This window comes from Panthera onca, chromosome X (assembly GCF_046562875.1).
Source record: "Panthera onca isolate mPanOnc1 chromosome X, mPanOnc1 haplotype 2, whole genome shotgun sequence".
Taxonomy (NCBI): Eukaryota; Metazoa; Chordata; class Mammalia; order Carnivora; family Felidae; genus Panthera; species Panthera onca.
Genome location: NC_138357.1, coordinates 53514190 through 53535487, shown reverse-complemented (window position 1 = coordinate 53535487; position 21298 = coordinate 53514190).

The window sequence follows — 21298 nt, the reverse complement described above, 5'->3', positions numbered from 1 at the left end:
GATATTTGTAACTTTTACCCCTTTTCAACCACTTCTTACAAGCACCTTTCTTCCCCACCACTGCAAGTAACTCTTGTTGCAAAATGAAATTGTGAACCACTGTATTAGTAACTCTTTCCAGAGGCTAGATGAGACCAAACTCTCCATGACAATCCTGCCATAGTTATGTCTGAAGTGTAAAATATGCTTGCTGCCCATAGGCCAGGCTTTGCATACTAAACACCACTGTAAATCACAAACGTAATAATTTATTTCAATAAAGAATTTTGGTATTCATAATGTAATCACACTGAACAAAAACAAAATGTATAAAGCAAAATGTTGTAAAATTTATAACATATGATATGGACTAAATACATATATATCTGTATTCTATACAAACTCTATATAAATTGCAATTCAAGCAAATTAATTCAAGAGATAGATATATCATTTTTTCTCCTCTTTATATAATAAACAAATTAAGTTTCCATTTCCATTCAGTAAACTAAGTGTCTAGCATTCTTCAGCCCTAAAATCAGAGACACTGGGAAGAACTTCCTGGGGTGATGTCTTTCGATTCCCTGATTCTGTTTTCTAACCATTTTGGGGGCAAGGAGATCTCATGAACCCCTTGGAGGGGCTAAAAAATAAAGATTATCTACCTGTAAAAACAAATATTGACACATTTTTTTCTAAAAATTCAGGGACCCTGGTTAAAAATGCTGCTGTATAGATAACTGCAAAGAGAATGCATAATATTTCTTTTATAATTCCTACTAAAAGGAACTAAAAGAACAAAAGGACAGTCCACGAATTATCTTAATTCTGTGAATAATTTTTTTTTAAGTCCAAACATGCAGAACTGGGTTGGCATGTGATTTCCCCAAAAAGCATTTTTTGGTCATTGTAGTTTTATCAATGGTACTCAAAAACAATCTACAGTTTTAGGAACAGATGATATGGGAAAAAATTTCAATTTAAGATGACATATCATATGTTTATTGAGATATAATTCATATACTGTACGATTTACCCATTTAAAGTTTACAACTCAATGTTTTTAGCATATTTTTACATATCTGCGACTATCACCATAATTGTCTTTAAAACATTTTCATCAACAAAAAAGAAACCTCTGTACCTTTTAGCTATCACCCTCTACTCCTCATCCCTCCCTTTCCCCTAAGCAATCACTAATCTATAGATTTTTTTTTTATTCTGGACTTCCATAAAAATTGAATCACACAATATGTGCTCTTGTGTGACTGGCTTCTTTCACTTAGCATAATGCTTTCAAAATTCAGCCATGTTGAAGCATGTGTCAGTACTTCATTTCTTTTTAAGGCCAAATGATACTTCATTATATTAATATATCACATTTTGTTTATCTATTTCTCATGTGATAGACATTTGGGTTGTTTCTACCCTTTTCCAATAATGAATAGTGCTGCTGAAAAAATTCACATAGAAGTTTTTGTGTGGACATACACTTTTATTTATTTTAGGTATATACTTAGGAGAAGAATTGTTGGATTATATGGTCATACTATGCTTAATCATTCGAGGAACTGCCAGCCTTTTCCAAGATGGCTACATTCGCACTAGCAGTGTATGATGGTTTTATTTTCTCCACATCCCTGTCAACTTTTACTATCATACGACTTTTTGATTCTAATCATTCTAGTAAGTGTAAAGTGGAATCTCATTGTGATTTTGATTTGCATTTCCTTGATAACTAATGATGTTGAAAGTCTTTTCGTGTGCTTATTGGCAATTTTGTATTTCTTCCTTGGAGAAATGTTTATTCATATCCTTTTCTCTTTGTAAATTGTGATGTCCTTTTTTTATCAATGAGTGTAAGATTTATTTATATATTTTACATACAAATCCCTTATCAGATAAGTGATTTGCAAATATTTTAGGCCATTGTGTGGGTTGTATTTTCACTTTCTTTATGGTGTCCTTTAAAATACAAAAGGCTTTAATTTTTATAAAGTCCAATGGATTTTTTGTTTGTTTCTCATGCTTTTGATGTCATAGATAAGAATACTTTGCCAAATCAAAGGTCATGAAAATATATTTTTCTAAGACTTTATGGCTTTAGCTTTTAAATTTAGGTTTTGATCTATTTTGAATTAGTTTTTATGTAGTCTGAGATGGGGAGAAATTAATTCTTTTCTAAATAGCTATTATTACCACAGCACCATTTGTTGAAAATATGATTCTTTCCCTATTGAATGGTCTTGGAACCACTGTAGAAGATCAGTTGACCATAGCTCTATAGGTTTGCTTCTGGACTCTTGGTTTTATTCTATTGATCTCTATGTCTGTCCTTGTGTCAGCATCACACTGTCATGATTACAGCTGCTTTGTAGTCATTTTGAAATCAAGAAGTATAAATACTCCTACTTTGTTCTTCTTTTTCAAGATTGTTTTAGGGATGCCTGGGTGTCTCAGTCGGTTGAAGGTCCAACTTTTGATTTTGGCTCAGGTTATAATCTCTTGGTTCATAGGATCAAGCCCCACATTGGGTTGTGTGTTAACAACACATAACCTGCTTGGGATTCTCTCTCTCCCTCTATTTCTGGCCTTCCACTTCTCTCTTTCTCTCAAAATAAATAAATGAACATTTTTTAAAACATTGTTTTAACTATTCTTATTCCATTAGAATTCCATTTAAATTTTAGAATTAGCTTGTCATTTTTTTTTTAATTTATGCACGCACACACACACACACACACACACACACACACACACACATTAGAGACAGAGAGCTAGGGGGTGGGGAGACAGATGGAGAAAGAGAGAGAATCCCAAGAAGGCACCATGCTATGGGGCTCAGTCCCATGACCGTGGAATCATGACCTGAACCAAAGTCAAGTCAGATGCTCAACCGACTGAGTTGCCCATGTGCCCCTGTTGTGAGATTTTTTTTAAATCATGAAAGGCATTGGAATTTGTCAAGTACTTTTTCATACTTATTGAGATGAGCATGTGATGTTTTGTTGTTTTATTCTCTGTGAATGATATATTTCATTAATTAATTTTCAGATGTTAAACCAAACTTAAGATCCTGGCATAAATTCCACCTAGTAATTGTGTATATTTATTTTATATATTTTTTAGATTTTGTTTGCTAGTATTTTGTTTGCTAAAAGATTTTTGTGTTCATATCCATAAAATATACTAGTCTTTAGGGTTTGTTGGTTGTTTTCCACCTTTGTGATTTCTTTGTCTGAATGGGACATCAGGGTAATGCTGTCTTCATAAAGTGAGTTGGGCAGTTCCCTCCTTTACTATATTTTGGAAGATTTCATGAAGAATTACTATTAATTTTCTGTTAAACATTTGGTGGAACTCAGCAGTAAAGTCATCTGGGAATGGAATTTTCTTTGTTGATAGTCTATAGATGACTAAATTTCTTCACTGGTTAAAGGTCTATTCATAATGTCTATTTCTTCATGATTTAGTTTTGGTAGTTTGTATCTTTCTAGAAATTTATCCTTTTATCTAAGTTATCTAATTCACTGGTGTACAATTGTTCATATTTTTAAAATAATTTTATATGTATAATTTCAGTTCTGATGTCCTCTCTTTCTGATTCTAGTAATGTGAGACTTCTCTTTTCTTCCCTTGGTCAATCTAATCAAACATTTGTCAATTTTGTTGCTCTTTCCAAATAACTAAATTTTGGTTTAATTGATTCTACTGTTTTTCTAAACTCCATTTTATGAGTCTCTGATGTAATTTCTTCTTTATTTCCTTACTTCTGGCTTTGGATTTAGTTTTTTTTTTTTTCCAGTGTCTTAAAATGGAAGGCTAGGTCGTCTATTTGAAATCTTGTTTCTTTCTTACTAGAGGCATTTAAAACTACAAATTTCCCTCTAAGCAATGTGTTAGCTGCATTTCACAACCTTAGTATGTTGGGATTTCATTTTTATTCATCTAAAACTATTTTCTTGTTACCCTTCTGTTTTCTTCTTTGACTCACTGAGTATTTAAAGTGCTTTCTTTTGTTTCCACATATATGTGAGATTCACAAAGTTTTCATACTATATTTATTTCTAATTTCATTCCATTATACTAGGAAAACACACTTTGTGTTATTTCTATCCCTTTAAATGTATTGAAATTTGGCTTATTGCCTAGCATCTGATCTATACTGGGGGTTGTTTCATTTGTTTTTGAGAAGAATACATACAGTTGACCTTTGAACAACACAGGATTTAGAGGTGCCAACCCCTGTGCAGTTAAGAACCCACATGCAACTTTTGACTCCTCTAAAACCTAGCTACTTATAGCCTACTGTTGACTGGAAGCTTTGCTGATAACAAAGAGTAAATTAGCACATATTTCACATATGTATTACATGCTGTACTCTTATAACATAATCTGGAAAAAATATTATTAAGAAAATCATAAGAAAGAAAATATTCTTATAGTATTGTGCTGTATTTATCTATACTGTAAGTTTACATCATCTGTTTACAAGATGAATTGTCTGTCAGTACCTATATCAATACTGTCTTATATAATACAAAATGCTGTGAATCTCATATGTATTACTAACACTAGAAATTAACTTTTACTATAGAAATTATTTTTAAAACTAACATGTGTAACACCTGGGTGGCTCAGTCAGTTGTGTCTGACTTCAGCTCAGGTCATGATCTCACTGTTTATGGGTTTTAGCCCCATATGGGGCTCTGTGCTGACAGCTCAGAGCTTGGAGCCTGCTGTGAATTCTGTGCCTCCCTCTCCCTCTGCCCCTCCTTGCCTTCTCTCTCCATCTCTCTCTCAAAAATAAATAAACATTAAAAAATATATAAAAAAATAATTAAATAAATACATAAGTAATATGAGAAAGAAATTTATATTTATTCACAGATATAGCGATTCATGCATTGACAATGAAGGAGCAGCAATATGATTGCTTTATGTTAGCTTAATGTAATCAGTACAATTGCTTCATGGTAGCCTAACCTATACACTAATGAATGGATTGTTAAATTGTTAAAATATTTTCATGGCATACAGTATTACAGTTATGTTCATAATAAAGTATTGAAAGTATTGTTACATTATTAAAAAAAGTTACCTGTAATAAACAGTTAACTGTAATAACAGTTACCTGTAATAGTTATAATATTTTTATGGCATACAGTATTACAGTTATGTTCATAATAAAGTATTGAAAGCATTGTTATGTTATTTAAAAAAACAGTTACCTGTAATAATAGGCTGATATGTTTTTTCTCCAGTTAGCAGAGAGAGAGAGAGAAGTGTTGGTTGGGTGACCAACTTCAGCTCATGTCATGGTCTCACAATTCATGGGTTTGGGCCTTACATCGGGCTCTGTGCTTACAGCTCAGAGCCTGGAGCCCACTTCAGATTCTGTGTCTCCCTCTCGCTTTGTCCCTTCCTGCTTGCATTCTATCTCTCTAAAAAATAAACATTTAACAAAAACTATTTTTAAAAAATATCCCAACAAACGAGAATCCAGGGCCAGATGGCTTTCCAGGAAAATTCTACCAAACATGTAAAGAAGAGGTAACACCTATTCTCTTGAAACTGTACACAAAGAAATACAATGCATCCGAATCAGTAAGGAGGAAATCACACTTCCACTCTTCACAGATGACATGATACTCTATGTGAAAAACCCAAATGACTCCACGAAAAAACTGCTAGAAGTGTTCTATGAATTCTGCAAAGTCACAGGATATAAAATCAATGCACAGAAATCGGTTGCATTTCTATACACCAAATAATGAAGCATCAGAAAGAGAAATCAAGGGATCAATCCCATTTACAATTGCACCAAAAACCACAAAATACCTAGGAATAAACCTAACCAAAGAGGTGAAAAATCTATAAACTGAAAACTATGGAAAACTTACAAAAAAATTGAAGACACAAAGAAATGGAAAAACATTCCATACTCATGGATCAGAAGAACAAATATTGTTAAATGCCGATACTACCCAAAGCAACCTACATATTCAAGGCAATCTCTATCAAAATAACACCAGCATTCTTCACAGAGCTAGAACAAACAGTACTAAAATTTCTATGGAACCAGAAAAAAATAACCCAAATAGCTAAAGCAATCCTAAAAAAAAAAAAAAAAAAAAAAAAAAAAAGTTGGCATCACGATTCTGTACTTCAAGTTGAATTACAAAGCTGTAATCATCAAGACAGTATATTACTGACACAAAAGACACTCAGATCAATGGAACAGAATAGAGAATGCAGAAATGGATCCACAAATGTATGACTAACTAATCCTTGACAAGCAGGAAAAACCATCCAATGAATAAAAGACAGTCTCTTCAGCAAATGGTGCTGGGAAAATTGGACAGTGACATCAGAAGAATGAACCTGGATCATTTTCTTACACCATACACAAAGATAAACTCAAAATTGATGAAAGACCTAAATGTAAGGCAGGAAGCCATCAAAATCCTAGAGGAGAAAACTGGCAAAAACCTCTTTGACCTTGGCCACAGCAATTTCTTACTTGACATGTCTCCAGAAGTGAGGGAAACAAAAGCAAAAATGAACTATTGAGACCTCAACCAGATAAAATCTTCTGCACAGTGAAGGAAACAATCAGCTAAAATAAAAAGCAACTGACAGAATGGAAGAAGATATTTGCAAATGACATATCAGATAAAGGGTTAGTATCCAAAATCTATAAAGAACTTATCAAACTCAACATACAGAAAAACAAATAATCCAGTGAATAAATGGGCAAAAGTCATGAATAGACACTTTTCCAAAGAAGATGTCCAGATGGATAACAGACACATGAAAAAATGCTCAACATCACCCATCATCAGGGAAATGCAATTAAAAACCACAATGAGATACCACAATGAGATGCCTGTCAGAATGGCTAAAATTAACAACTCAGGCAACAACAGATATTGGTGAGGATGCAAGGGAAGAGGCACTTTTTTGCACTGCTGGTGGGAATGCAAATTGGTGCAGCCACTCTGGAAAACAGTATGGAGGTTCCTCAAAAAATTAAAAATAGAACTACCCTATAACCCAGCAATTACACGACTAAATATTTATACAAAGGATACAGGAGTGATGATTCAAAGGGGCACGTGCACCCCATTGTTTATAGCAGCGCTATCCATAATAATATTTTCCATAATAAAATATGGAAAGAGCCTAATTGTCCATCAACTGATGAATGGATAAAGAAGATGTGAGATATAGATATAGATACAGATATAGATATAGATACAGATATAGATATAGATATAGATATAGATATAGATATAGATAATGGAATTTTACTTGGCAATCAAAAAGAATGAAATCTTGTCATTGCAACAACATGGATGGAACTAGAAGGTATTATGCTAAGCGAAATAAGTCAGTCAGAGAAAGACAAAAATGGCATTACTTCATTCATATGTGTAATTTAACATACAAAACAGATGAACATAAGGTAAGGGAAGCAAAAATAAAATAAAAACATAGAGGAAGACAAACCATAAGGGACTCTTAAATACAAAGAACAAATTGAGGGTTCCTGGAGCAGTGTGGGTGGGGGAATGGGCTAAATAGGCAAAGGGCATTAAGGAGGACATTGTTGGGATGAGCATTGGATGTTATGTGTAATAAGTAAATAAGAATCACTAAATTCTGTTCCATAAATCATTATTACATTATAAGTTAACTAACTTGGATATAAACCTAATAATAATAATAATAATAATAATAATAATAATAATATTAATAATAACAGCAATAAAATAATAATAATAAAATAAGTAAAAACCTTTTAAGGCACATATCCTTTCTCTTCAATGATTTTCTTAAATGTATCTGAACTCATCTGCTATCTCCTGATTGACAGAAGTTTCTTCTTCTGTTATCCTGACATTTTTTAAGCCAAATCCCCTTCTAAAATTATCAAACCATTCTTTGTTGGCATTAATACTTCAGCTTTAGATCTTCACCTTCCTTTTGCTTTGCTCTCATGTAATTACTTTGCTTTTACTGTAATTATATTATCATCTACAGGTATGCCTTTTTAATAACATTCTTGTACCCATATAATAGCTGCATTTTCAATACAAGATAAAAAGGTATTTAGCAAAAGTACAAGGTTTTTCACCTTGTGGCATAATGTCAGCAATGGCTTCATGAGTTTCATTTTCTTTTTTCACAATGACCTTTAAGCTAGGTTCATTTGCCTTTAAATATCTGCTATATATCAAGTAATTCAACTTTTTCTTGTAATGTCATGACCTTTCCCTAGCTCTTGGGAGCAATGACGGCATCACTACTGGCATTTTGTATGAGCCCCATAATGTTATTCAACATTTACAGTATTTCACTAAACATGATGAAAAATACACATGAACCACAAGGGATCACTTCTTAGTATGATACACAATTTACTAGAGATACAAACTGCTCATGCAGAAATGATTACCTTGCATAGAATTTCAAGCAGATGCACAATGATGAGCTCAATGCAATAGCCACAGGAAATGGTATGAAATTATTACAGTAGTATAGTATGTACTAAGTTAATTTTATGAAGTTATGATTTAATAGCGAATTTTTACATTTCTCTTAACTACATATGACTCTATATATGGTCTGTCTTTGTGTACATAAGTTTGTTTTTAAGGTTTATCTATTTATTTTGAGAGAGTGAGAAGCATGAGCAGGGGAGGGGCAGAAAGAGGAAGAGAGAGAGAATCTCATGCAGGCTCCACACTGCCAGCATGGAGCCTGACATGGGGCTCATTCTCAGAAACTGTGAGTTCATGACCTCAGCCAAAATCAAGTCAGACACTTAACTGACTGTGCCACCAAGGAGCCCCTATACGCATAAGTTTTGATGAATTTTAACTTTTTTTAAAAAAATTAATATTTATTCATTTTTTTGAAAGACAGAGAGAGACAGAGCAGGAGCAGGGGTGGGGCAGAGAGAGAGGGAGACATAGGATCCAAAACAGGTTCCAGACTCTGAGCTGTCAGCACAGAGCCTGACACAGGACTAGAACTCACAGACCGAGAGATCATGACCTAAGCTGAAGTCAGATGCTTAACCAACTGAGCCACCCAGGTGTCCCAGAATTCTAACTTTTTATTACAGATTTGTGCATATTTCATGGTAGTAGATGATAAAATAGATTAGTCCCTATGTACATTTTATAAATTCATGCCATACCTAACTTTTTCTTATTTTTCTGAATATTTCTAGGTTACATGATTAATCTTCAAGTTATTTGAAATTGTCACAATCTCAAAACATTTTTCCAGTATATTTACTGAAAAAAAAAAAAAACTTCATATAAATGGACCCAGGCAGTTCAAACTCAAAAGTAAACTGTATTCGGTTTTAGTGGAGATTCAATATTCCATAGATTTATGCTACATCTACTTGGCTTATAGTGTTGGTTAGGTATTCTATTTCTTGTTGATAGTCTCCCTAGTAGCTCTATGCAATCACTGGTAATGAGTTATTTAAGTCTTTAACTTTTATTATTAAATTGTCTATTTTACTCTTAATTTCTGTTGTCATAGATTTTATATATAAATTTCTGTCTTGGACAGCAAGAGAGTGAATGCAGGATTAAAAGCTAGAGATGGCTAATGTCTGGGAAAAGACAAAAGCCCCAAATAAGGGTTCTTGCTCTGTATTTATTAAGATCAGAAGGCTCACAAACATGATGGATGTGCATAAAGAGACAATGAATCAGTGAACATTAACTCATGGGCATGAGGGAAAGAGGGTTTTGAAGATATAAGGTGTTAGGGGTTTGGGTCAATATAAACCAAAATCCTGACTCTGGGCAGATGGCCAGATAGTTGTTAATGTCAGACAGGAGGTGCTGTGTCTGTTTATCTTAGCTAGCTTAAGGGATAAGACATATAGAGCAAGTAACCTCAGGGATAACAAGGCACTTTTCTTTTGTTAATCAGTTCTGCTCTGGGCAGCTTCACCCCCTGGGAAATGGTCTATAGCCCTATTTACCTGTTTGCCTCATTTGGTCCTTCCCTCCTGTGAAAGCAGCTTTCTGCTGTAGTACTAAATTGGGGGACATTTTTCCCTGAATGCCTAATCTCGTTTACCTCATATACCTTTTTATTGGGAGACTTTGCCCCCTCTTGATTCTGTGGGTCTTTGCCCCCCCTACTCTATTCTGGGGGCCTAATCTTGTTTACCCAAGCTTGGGTTTGAGCATCTTATGGCTTGTAATTCTTTATGCCTTGCTAACCCATCAGTGCAGACTCAGGGAATTCCTAAGCTTATCCCCCACATTCTGACAGTTTTCGATTTATGTATTTGGGTGCTTCTTTAATAGGTACATATGTATTTATAGTCTTTATGCCTTCCTAATGGTTGATTCCTTTACCATTGTGAAATGTCCCTCTTTTTTTTCTTTTAGTCTATTTTATCTGATATTTATATAGATATTCTAACTCTTTTCTGATAGCTGTTTGTATGATACACGTTTTCCATCCTTTATTTTCAACTTACTCATATCTTTATGACTTCTCTATACATCACAATTTGATTATTTTTTCCAGTTTGACTATATCTGCCATCGGATTGGATTACTTAATCCATTTACATTTAACGTTATTGATATACAGTTTATCCTTCAACAACACCAGGTTAGGGGTACTGACTTCCTGTGCAGCAAAAACTCCATGTATAATGGTTGACTTCCCCAAAACTAATAGCCTACTGTTGACTGATAACCTTACTGATAATATAAACTGTCAATTAATACATGTTTTGTATATTTATTACACAATGTATTCTAACAATAATGTAACCTGGAGAAAATAAGATATAATTTAAAAAAAAACATAAGAAAGAGAAAATACAATTATAGTACTGTACTGTATTTACCAAAAGTAATCCATGTATAAGTGGACTAATGAAATTTAAACCCATGTTCTTCAAGAATTAGCTATATTTGGATTTTTATCTGCAATTTTACTTTTTGTTTAACATATTAACATGACATTTTAATGTAACTTTTTTCTTTTTTTATTTTTTTAAAACATTTATTCATTTTGGAGAGTGAGAGAGACAGAGCATGAGCAGGGGAGGGGCAGAGAGAGAGGGAGACACAGAATCTGAAGCAGGCTCCAGGCTCTGAGCTGTCAGGACAGGGCCTGACACGGGGCTCCAACTCACGGACTGTGAGATCATGACCTGAGCCAAAGTCGGACACTCAACCGACTGAGCCACCCAGGCGCCCCTGTAACAATTTTTTTCTAAACTAATACAGATTTTGGGAGAAAATACTATAATGAACTACCAGTAGAATTTTAAATTGTATGTTTTACAAAATTTTGGAAAATAAATTGGCATTATATGCCAATTGCCTCACAAATTTTCATACTATTTGATATCACTATCCCATTTCCAGGAATATATCTTTAAATTTTTTTAATGTTTATGTGTTTTTGAGACAGAGAGAGACAGAGCATGAATAGGGGAGGGTCAGAGAGAGGGAGACAGAGAATCTGAAACTGGCTCCAGGCTCTGAGCTGTCAGCAAGGAGCCTGATGCGGGACTCAAACTCAGGACCGTGAGAGGAGGACCTGAGCCGAAGTTGGCCGCTTAACCGATTGAACCACCCAGGTGTCCCTTTCCAGGAAAGAGAGAGAGAAGGAAATATACCACTAGAATTTTAACAGCTATATTCAGGTCATTTTTATTCCTTCCTTTATATGTATTATATGTTTTTACTTTTCTGTAATTAGCATGTCATCACTTAATGATTAGATTAAATGTTTTGGATCACTAAAAATTTATGATAATAACTTATTTGTATGAAATTCTAATTTCATATACTATGCTAACAGTGACTTACAGGTTATTAGTTATTTCATTACATATGCATCAAAGTAACTATAATGTGTAAAGTATTATGCTTGGAACTGAAGAAAATACAAAGATAAAGACATTTAATTCCTAAAAGGATTAACATTTATTAGAGGGTAGTCATTTATAATAATTTTAATGCAAAGAAGATATTTTTATATTGGTGTGTTGTAGTGTTTTGGGGCAGAGATCACAGCTGGGTTCTGATATGTAAGCATGATCCCAATATTAACCTATACAAAATTATTTCAGCCCCATGATTTGAATACCTTTCTTAACAATGTGGTAACTATCTTCCTAACCCTACCACTGACCCTTAGGGCAGGGAAGGTCATTTTGAAGAACACAGAAAATCTGGGCACTAGTCACTACCCTGTCAAGTGTAAGTTTTCTGCCCTTAAGTAATCAATTGAATTTTTTTAAAAAGCTGTAAAAAGCTAAAAGCATAATACAATAGAAGAGAAAATGATCATTTAAAAATATACCTAGATGGTAGGGCACAGGATTTGAGAGGGTTTAATCTTAAAAAGCACTGGATGCTAAATTTGGAAATAATCACTTCCCTGTTTAGAACATGTTGGTTAAAAAACAAACAATACAACTAAAGGTGTCTAGGTGGCTCAGTCAGTTGAGCATCCAACTCTTGATTTCAGCTCAGGTCATGATTTCAGGGTTTGTGAGTTTGAGCTCTGGATCAGGCTCTTTGCTGATAACACAGAGCCTGCTTGAGATTCCCTCTTTCCCTCTCTCTCTGCCCCTCTCCCATTTGTGTGCACACCCACTCTCTCTCTCTCAAAATATATGAATAAACTTAAAAATAAAAACACAGAATAACTATTCTCTTCTAAAGGAAGAGTTGGCTGAATTACTCTTTAGAAGTTTAAGATATACGTTTGTATGATAAATATAACTATTAATGTGGAAGAGGAGGCAATGATATTTTTTAACCAGGACAGTGATGGAAAGGCTGCCCTAACTTTGGTTCAGTTACCAGATACAAACCAAAAACTGAATTGATTGTCCTTTGATAAAAGCCTCTCTAGATTTTGTGTTATAGAAGACGGCAAAAGGAACTTGATGTGTTTTTCCCCAATAAGCAATAAATGATTAGCAAGTTAAATAGCCTAGTTATGGTTGCATTTATTTCTAATCTGCAAAAAAGAAAACTGTCTAGAGTTTGAGTGTTTTTTAGTTTCCCTTAAAGTTTGCCACTGACAACTAAACTAAAGTTTGTCTCTGACAATTTTTTTAATATGTACTCAATCAATGTTTTATTAATTAGGAGGCAGCTAATTATATGCATGTTATAAAGAAATCCATATGAAGAACTAGAAGACTCAGGTCATCATTCCTATTTTTGTCACTAATAAGTTGTGGCATTGATCAAGTCACTTTACCCATATGGGACTTGGCTTCCTCACCTGTAAAATGAGAGCATGAAATAGATGTTCTCTGAGTTTCTTTTCAGTTCTGAAATTTGACTTGGGTCGTACCAAGAGACGTCAAAGAAGCTTTCCAGTGGAACCTACTATATAATCCAGCAATACAGTAGCTTTTGGGAGAATCATCATTAAAGCTCTGAGGTGCTTGGTAGCACTGGTCTAGACCAGTCCTTCTCAAACTTAAATATGCAAACAATACTTGGGAGATATTAATAAAATGGATATCCTGAATCAGTGGGTCTTGTGTGAGACTTCAGATTCTGCATTTCTAGTGACTTCCAGGAGATACCAGTGCTGCTAGTTCTTGACTATCAGATGCCAGTCTTTGGCTCATTTATGTAGCCTTTGTCTTCCCCTGCTCCCATAAGCAGGGTGAAATTTGGGGACTCATCTGCAGCACCAGGCTCTCATTAGTCACTTGGCCAACAAGACCCAGAATACAGGGCACCTCAGAGGAAAACCCTGGGCATCTCTATGATTTCTGAGTTACAGTATTCCTGACATCCACACTGACAACATTGAGCTTCTGGGTTTACTATGACTTGGTAGTTTTCCCAGGAATCCTACATCTTCCTTTGGTATCCTGTAGGACTCAGCTTGTCTTGAATGTACAGCTTGCTTATTTGGGACCAGGAAATACAGTCTAGCTCTTATTAGAGCTATAAAGATCTTCATAAAAGAGTACCAGCTCCATATTTCTTGTTCCCAGACTGGCTGGACATATGCACTGAAAAGACTTATCTCTGAGAACTTTTACAGTTGTACCCAATGTTGTCTTTTCACCTCACACATGGAATCTTGATTTTCAGAGCATTATTTGATTCGACTGCTGGCACATTATCATACTTGTCTATTACTATCTTCTGTAGCCTCTGAATAACATACCTTGGGCTGTCCAGCTGCACTCAACACCATAGCCTTTGCAGCAGGTTGATTCCCTCCAAATTAGGTCTCATACACCAAAAAGAAGTCCCTGCTACTGATTTTTTCCTATTTGTTTCAATTTTTATTTAAATTATAGTTAGTGAATATATAATGTAACATTGGTTTCAGGAGTAGAATTTGGTTATTTATCACTTACATAAAACATCCAGTGTTCATCACATAAAGTGCTCTCCTTAATACCCATCACTCATTCATCCCATCCCCCACTCACCTCTGTTCCTTCAACCCGAAGTTTGCTTTCTATAGGTGAGTCACTTATGGTTTGTGTCTCTCACTTTATTTTTCCCTGTTCCTTTGTGTTCAACTGTTTTTTTCTTAAATTCCACATATGAGTGAAATAATATGCTATTTTTTATTCTCTGACTGACTTGTTTTGCTTGGTATAGTACACTCTAGCTCCATCCACATTGTTGTAAATGGCAAGTTTTCATTCTTTTTGATGGCTCAGTGATTTTCCATTATATATATCCAGACTGCCATCTGGATGCAGTCTTTGGAAAAGTGTCTATTTAGGTCTTCTGCTCATTTTTTAAACTGGCCTGTTTCTTATTTGGATGTTGAGTTTAATACGTTCTTTATACATATTGAACACTAACCGTTTATCATATATGTCATTTTAAATTATCTTCTCCCTATCCGTAGGTTACCTTTCAGTTTTTTTTTTTTTTTATCGTTTCCATCACTGTGCAGAAGCTTTTTATCTTGATGAGCTCTCAATAGTTCATTTTTGCTTTTATTTCCCTTGCCTCCACACATGAGTCTATTAAGAAGTTTCTACAGCCAGGGGCGCCTGGGTGGCTCAGTCAGTTGAGTGTCCGACTTCAGCTCAGGTCATGATCTCACACTCCATTAGTTCAAGCCCCGTGTCAAGCTCTGTGATGAAAGCTCAGACCCTGGAGCCCGCTTCAGATTCTGTGTCTCCCCCTCTCTCTGCCCCTCCCCTGCTCATGCTCTGTTTCTCTCTGTCTCAAAAATAAATAACAAAAACGTTAAAAAAAAGAAGTTTCTACATCTAATTTCAAAGAGGATGCTGCCTGTGTTCTCTAGGATTTTGGTAGTTTTCTGTCTCACATTTAGGTATTTCATCCATTTTGAATTTATTTTTGCGTATGGTGTAAGAAAGTGGTCCAGTTTCATTTTTCTGCATGTTGCTATCCATATTTCCCAACACCATTTTTTGAAGAGACTTTCTTTTTTCCATTGGATATTCATTCCTGTTTTGTTGAAGATTAGCTGACTATATAGCTGTGGATCCATTTCTGTGACCTCTTCTATTCCATTGATCTCTGTCTGTTTTCTCACCAGTATCATCATATCTTGATGATTACAACTTTGCAATATAGCTTGAAGTCTGGAATTGAGATGCCTCCAGGTTTGCTTTACTTTTTCAAGATTGCTTTGCCTATTCTGGGTCTTTTCTGGTTCCACACAAATTTTAGGATTGTTTGTTCTAGTTCTATGAAAAATGCTGTTGGTATTTTGATAGGGATTGCATTAAATGTGTAGACTGCTCTGGGTAGTATTTGCATTTTAACAATATTTCTTCTTCTGATCCATGAGCATGAAATGGTTTTCCATTTTGGCGTATCACCTTTAATTGCTTTCATAAGTCGTCTATAATTTTCTGAACACATATCTTTTACCTCTTTGTATAGGTTTATTCCTATGTATCTTTTGGGGTTTTTTGCAGTTATAAATGGGATCCATTCATTGATTTCTCTTTCCGCTGCGTAATTTTTGGAGTATAGAAATGAAACCGATTTTCATACATTGATTTTGTATACTGCAACTTTGATGAATATGTGTATCAATTTTACCAAATTTTGGGTTTTCTACATAGAGTATCATTCATCTGTGAATAGTGAAAGTTTGGCTTCTTCTTTGCCAATTTGAATGATTTTATTTATTTTTGTTGTCTGATTGCTGAAGTTAGGACTTCCAGTATTATGTTAAATAACAGTAGTGAGGGTGGACATCCCTATCTTCTCCCTGGAAGAGAATAAAACTCTCAGATTTTCTATGTTGAAGATTATATTGGCTGTGGGTCTTACATACATGGTCTTTATGATATTGAGGTATGTTCTCCATCCTTATTTTGTTTGGGTTTTTATGAAGAATGGATGTTGCATTTTTTTCAAATTCTTTCTCTAAATCTATTCAGAGGATCATATGGTCCTTATCTTTTCTTTATTACTGTAGTGTATCACATTGCTTGATTTGTGAGTATTGAACCAACTTTGCATCCCACTCGATCCTAGTGAATAATTATTTTAATATGCTGTTGGATTTTATTTCCTAGTATCTTGTTTAGACTTTTGGCATCCTAATTCATCAGGATATTGACTTTTAATTCTCCTTTTTAGTGATTCTTTCTCTAGTTTTGGAATTCGGGTGATTATGGGCTTGTAGAATGATTTTGGAAGTTTTCCTTCCATTTCTATATTTTGGAGCAGTATGAAAGTGTAGGTATTAAATCTTCAAATGTTTGGTAGAATACCCTGGGAAGCCATCTGGCCATGGAATTTTGCTTATTGAAAGATTTTTCCCTACTGGTTCAATTTCTTTCCTGGTTATAGGTCTGTTCAAATTGTCTCTTTCTTCCTGTTTCTGTTTTGGTAGGTTGCATGTTTCTAGAAATTTATCCATTTCTTCCAGATTGCCCAATTTGTTGGCATATAATTTTTATCATAATGTTCTCTTATAATTGTTTCTGTTTCTGTGGTGTTGATTGTTAACTCTCCTCTTTCATTCATGATTTTATTTATTTGAGTCCTTTCCCTTTCATTTAACATCTCTGGCTGGGAATTCTCAATTTTATTAATCATTCAAGGAATCAGCTCCTACTTTCATTGATATGTTCTATTATTTTTCCCTACATCATTTATTTCTGTTCTATTCTTTATTATTTTCTTTCTCTGCTTAGGCTTTATTTGACATTCTTATTCTAGCTCCATGACGTGTAAGGTTAGGTTGTATATTTGAGAATTTTCATGCTTCTTGAGGTAGACCTGTATTGCTTTATACTTCCCTCTTAGGACTTCTTTTGCTGCATCCCCAAAGTATTGGATGGTCGTGCTTTCATTTTCATTTGCTTCTATGTATTGTTTTTCTCTCCTTTATTCACTGGACAACCCATTCATTCTTTAGTGGCATACTGTTTAACCTCCATGAATTTGAGGTCCTTCCTAATTTTTTCTTGTGGTTGACTTCAAGTTCCATAATGTTGTTGTCAGAAAATATGCATGCTTTGTTGTCAATATTTTTGTATTTGTTCAGGCCCGATTTGTGACCCACTATGTGATCTATTCTGAAGAATGTTTTGTGTGCCCTCAAACAGAATATGTATTCTGTTGCTTTAGGAAGAAATGTTCTGAATTTATCTGCTAAGTCCATCTGGTTTAGTGTGTCATTCAAAGTCATTGTTTCCTTGTATATTTCCTTCTTAAATGATCTGTCCATTGTTGTAAGTGGCATGTTAAAGTCCCCTAGTATTATTGTATTGTTATGGATGAGTTTCTTAATATTTGTTATTAATTGATTTATATAGTTGGGTGCTACCAAGTTGGGTTATATATATTTACATTTGTTAAGTATTTTTGGCCAGACCTTTTTTTATTATAATACAGTGCCCTTTCTCATCTCTTGCTGCAATCTTTAGTTTAAAATCAAGTTTTTCTGATATAAATAGAGGTACACTGGCTTTTGTTTTTTTTCCTACCTCCATTAGCCTGATAAATCGTTCTTCAACCACTCACTTTCAATCTTCATTCATATTTATATCTAAAATGAGTCTTTTGTGGGCAGCATATAGATGTGTCCTTTTTTTTTGGTTTTTGTTTTGTTTTGTTTTGTTTTGTTTTGTTTTGTTTTATCTTTTACCCATTCTGATACCCTATGTCTTTTGATTGGAGCATTTAGTCCATTTATATTCAGAGTGATTGTTGATAGATATGAATTTAATGCCATTGTATTACCTATAAAGTTGGTGTTTCTGAAGATTTTCTCTGTTGCTTTCTAGTCTTTGTCACTTTTGGTCTTACTTTCCCCTTCAAAATGTCCCCTTTAATATAACTTGCAGGGCTGGTATTGTGGTCATGAACATCATTAGTTTTCACTTGTCTGGGAAATTCTTTATCTGTCCTTCTATTCTGAATGGCAGTTTTGCTGGATAAATTGTTCTTGGCTGCATATTTTCCCATTCAGCATATTTAATATATCAAGCCACTCCCTCTGGCCTGCCAAGTCTCTGTGGAGAGATCTGCTGCTAACCTGATTTGTCTTCCCTTGTAAGTTAGGGATTTCTTTTCCCTTGCTGCTTTCAGGATTCTTTCTCTATCTCTGTATTTTGCAAATTTTACTATGCTATGTCTACTTGTTGGCCTGACTTTGTTGATTTTGATAAGAGTTGTCTGTGCCTCCTGTATTTGAACATCTGTTTTCTTCCCCAGATTAGGGAAGTTTTCAGCTATAGTTTGCTGAAATAAACCTTCTGTCCCCTTTTCACTCTTCTTCTTTTGGGTCTCCTATGATTCTAATGCTATTATTCTTTATGGAATCACTGTGTTCCCTATGTGTACATTCATGATGCAATATTTTTCTTTCTGGCTTCATTATTTTCCCTAATTTTATGTTGTATATATCTTATCTGTTCCCGTGCTTCTTCCATCCTTGTGACCATTGCATTCAGTCAGGTTTACATCTCAGTTATAGCATTTTTTTTATTTTCTCTTGATTTCATATCTGCGGTAACAGACCTCTTGTTGTCTTCTATGCTTTTCTCAAGCCCAGCTAGTATCCTTATGATTATTGTTTTCAATTCTGGTTCAGGCATATTACTTATATATGTTTTTATTAGATTCCTAGGTGTGAAGTCTTCTTGTTCTTTTTGGGGGGACAAGTTCATCCATCTTAGCTTTTTGTCTACATTTCTATCTTCTTTGTGTTAGGTAAGCCTGTTAGGTATTAACTCTTCCTTAAATGTCTGGTAGAAATCCCCTGGGAAGCCATCTGGCCCCGGAGTTTTGCTTGTTGGGAGATTTTAGATTACTGATTCAATGTATTTGCTGGTTATGGGTATGCTCAAACTGTCTATTTTTTCCTGTTTCTGGTTTGATTTGTTGTATGTTGGGGATCTTATCCATTTCTTCCAGATTGACCAATTTGTTGGCTTATAATTTTTCATAATGTTCTCTTATAATTATTTGTGTTTCTGAGGTGTTAGCTGTGATCTCTCCACTTTCTTTTGTAATTTTATTTATTTGGGGCATTATTTTTTTCCTTTTGATATCTCTGGCCAGTAGTTGTCAAATTTATTATTTTTTTCAGATAATGAGCTCTTAGTTTTGTTGTTCTGTTCTACTGGTTTCTTGTTTGTTTTTTGTTTCTATATCATTTATTTCTGTTCTAATCTTTATTATTTCCCTTCTTCTGCTGGATTTAGGCTTTATTTCCTGTTTCGTTTCTAGCTCCATTATGTGTAATGTTAGGTTGTGTATTTGAGACTTTTCTTGCTTCTTTAAGTAGACCTGTATTGCCATATACTTTCCTCTTACAACTGCATTTGCTACATACCACATGTTTTAGACTGTCATGTTTTCATTTTCATTTGCTTCCATGTATTTTTTTGTAATTTCTTTCTAAATTTCCTGGTTAGCATTACTTAGTAAAATGTTTTTTAACCTCCATGTATTTGTGATATTTCCAAATAATTTCTTGTGGTTGACTTCAAATTTCATAACTTTTTGGTCTGAAAATATGCATGGTATGATGTCTATCTTTTTGTATTTGTTCAGGCCTCATTTGTGACCCAGTATTTAATATGTTCTGGAGAATGTTCCCTGTGCACTTGAAAAGAATGTGTTCTGCTACTTTAGGATGTAATGTTCTGAATATATCAGTTAAGTTCATCCAGTCCATTGTGTCATTCAAAGTCATTATTTCCTTGTTGATTTTCTGCTTTCATGAGGTGTCCATTTGTGTAAATGCAGGGGTAACACCTCCTGCTATTATTTTATTATTATGAATGATTATCTTTCTTTTTGTTAGTAATTTCTTTATATATTTGGGTGCTCTGAAGTTGGAGGAATATATATTTACAATGTAATGTCTTCATGATGGATAGACTCCTTAATTTTGATATAATACCCTTCTTCATTTCATGTTACAGTCATTGTTTTAAAATCTAGTTTGTCTGAGGGGCTCCTGGGTGGCTCAGTTGTTTGAGTATCTGATTTCAGCTCAGGTCATGATCTTATGGTCCATGGGTTCAAGCCCTGTGTTAGGTTCTGTGCTGACAGCTCAGAGTCTGGAGTTTGCTTCAGATTCCATGTCTTCCTCTCATTCTGTCCCTTCCCAGCTCATTCTCTGTCTCTGTCTCTCAAAAAAAAAAACATTAAAAATTGTTTAAATCTAGTTTTTCTTATATGACTATTCTGGCTTTCTTTTGACATCCAGTAGCATGATAGATGGTTCTCCATCCCCTCACTTTCATTCTGATGATACCTTTAAGTCTAAAATGAGTATCTTATAGGCAGTATATATATATGGATCTTGTTTTCTTTTCATCTATACTGATACCATATGTGTTTATGGGTCTGTTCAAATTGTCTTTTTCTTTTCTTTTTTTTTACGTTTTGATCCATTGTGTCTTTTTGGGATTTTATCCACTTCTTCCAGATTGCCCAATTTGTTGGCTTATAATTTTTCATAATGTTCTCTTATAATTGTTTGTATTTCTGAGATGTTAGCTGGCTATGGGAACAGATATTATTAAACTTTTTAAAACAATAGTGTTACACTATACCTCATCTGCCTCTATTTAAGAATAATACTTGGCTATTATTGATAGTGCTGCTATAAACATTGGGGTGCATGTGTCCCTTTGAAACTGCATACCTGTATCCCTTGGATAAGTACCTAGTAGTGCAATTGCTGGGTCATAGGGTAGTTCTATTTTTAATTTTTTGAGGAACCTCCATACTGTTTTCCAGAGTGGCTGCACCAGCTTGCATTCCCACCAACAATGCAAGAAATCCACTTTCTCCGCATC